Source organism: Fulmarus glacialis, unplaced genomic scaffold (assembly GCF_000690835.1).
Source record: "Fulmarus glacialis isolate BGI_N327 unplaced genomic scaffold, ASM69083v1 scaffold22568, whole genome shotgun sequence".
Lineage (NCBI taxonomy): Eukaryota > Metazoa > Chordata > Aves > Procellariiformes > Procellariidae > Fulmarus > Fulmarus glacialis.
The window spans coordinates 417-2734 of record NW_009229241.1 but is presented as its reverse complement, the minus strand read 5'-3'; positions in this window follow the sequence as shown (position 1 = coordinate 2734).

The window sequence follows — 2318 nt, the reverse complement described above, 5'->3', positions numbered from 1 at the left end:
GTAGGGAATAATCAGCCCCCTGGCTACTCCTCCTCCCCTCCAGCACACAAATAGCCAGGGGTTGTGGGGAGACCAAGAGGTTTAAAATGGCCACCCACAGGCCACGCTGAGTGCGTCCCCCCGTCTGGCTCAGCGGCAGTGACGTACCAGGATTTCTCAGGCTGCAGAGACAGCGGGACTCAGCCGTAGGTCCTTGCAAGCCACCCAGCCCTTTCTCACCTCCCTTTAGCTGCCTGGGGGGAGCTGGCTCAGCTAAAAGGAGAGGAGCAAACACGTTTTACACCCTTTCTTTCCTCAGAGCTCCCAACTTTCGCTCCTGCTGGAGACAGTCACTGGCACTTCACCTGCAATTAGCTGGTGACCTGGAAAGTCACCTCGCTGAGCCGCTTATGGAATCAAGCCACCGCCAGGAATTAGTGATGTCCTTGGCAAAGGAGACAGTTGCGGCTGTTGGGATTTAGCCCTGAAGGGCCTCATTGTCTCTTAGCCATGTCAGGGAGTGTTGACCAGAAACGGTCCCCTGCTAGGGGGGGTCCCGTTCTCTCGTTAGCAAGCATGTGCTGCTTCAGGAGAGGTGCCAGCTGCATGCAAAAGTCCCAGGAAATCCCAGAGCATTCAAACAAAACCGGCCTCCTTGCAGAAGTCCCCTCTGAGGGTGCAAAGTGTCAGCTTCAGAAAATGGGCTTTCTGAGGTATCAGTTCAGGGATGGGACTGTGGTATTGGCTGTGCTTGGGGCAGGAGGAGTCCTGGTCTTTGAAGTTGGTCTTTGCAGAGGGATTGCTGACCTGGAGCCTGCCTTGACTTGTGTTATACCCATCTGTAATCTACTTTAGCAGGCCTTACTGTACTAAACTGTATCAAGTATTGAAAAGCCCTTACGGCAGTGGAGCTAGCAGTTTACCCAAGCTTACCAAGTGCTCTGGCCACTGTAGTCCAGCTGGGCTTTAGTCATGTGGACAAAAAGATGAGATGTCCAGACTGTATCAGTCTTAAGAAGAATCAGAGGAGAGAAATGACCCAAGACTTTCCAGAGGGAAAAACATAAAATCCCTAGGTCAGTCTGGCCTTGAACAGTTGAGAGATTTTGTCTTATACAGAGCAAAAAAAAATACTAGCATTAATTTGTTTGATTGCCCTCCTGGTATGTGCCTGCCTTCTTTGGGCTGTGTATTAGTCATAAGATGATCAAAGTCTGCCCTGAGATGGCCCAGCCCTCAACTGAACCCACCTTCACAGAGGGCTCCCAAGTCTTGACACTGAGAAGTGTGTTCCTGAAATGAGCAGGGAGGGTTTCTCCTCTCACTGTCTGGCCACCTCCCAGGGTAGCTGTGCATTTCCTTCCTCTTTTACCGCCCATCTGATGTCCTGCTGCTGCCTTGTATTCAACCTCCATGTCTTATCTACACCGCCACATTGCTAATTTATTTGGTGATCATGAGTCCAAGTGCAGCTCCTCTTACAAACTGCTGCGAGCCTGGTTTCTCCTTGGGAGATTCTTATACCTATCTCTGTTCCCAGCTCTTATTCAGGGTTGTCAACGGCTGTCTGGTCTATGTACGCCCCAGGGCTGGAGGGAACCCGTGGCTAGTCCTAATGCAAGCTCTCCAGCCGATCTGGAGCTCTGGGCAGGGCTTTGACTCTGCTTATGGGCCTTGCTGATGATTTCATTTACCATTTGCATTGGAAATGCAGGTTTCCTCCACCCTGGTCTCTGCTTTCCTTGATGACTGCAAATACGGTAGGTTGGTATTTTTCCCAGATGTCAAACAAGTTGGTCTTGACTGAAGGGCCTCCGGATTTAATTTGTCATTACTTTCTATTTAAGTGAAACACATGACAAACAAAGCAGGTACAGATTCTCTTGCTGAGACTGTCCCTCATTTAGGGGCTAAGAGGGGTTTTCCTCTTCAACTCCACAGCCTTCTCACAGGCCTAGGTAATCAAGACTTCAGGCACTTGCTATTTCTAAGCGAAACCCCTAATCTAATTCATGGCCTTAAATGGCAACAATCAAGCAGGAAGAAAGCAGCAACCTATTTATGTTCCTTTGTGGGTCATCTCTGAAACACATTTTCTATGAACAAAATTCCCAAAGCATACACGTAACTGGAAATTCCAGCACTCTGGTCCTGTCTGTACTTGAGATTTGGGATGAGGAGCTAATAGTAACAGTGCTGAGCCAGCTGCTCCCCTTGGATGTTGCTGTGTGCAATGGCTGCGCTCACAGCAGCCCTGGATGATTTCTGCATGGCCCTCTGTGCATCAGCAAAGCGAAGGATCGTATCTCACACCTGCAGCCAAAGCTAGAATATTTAGC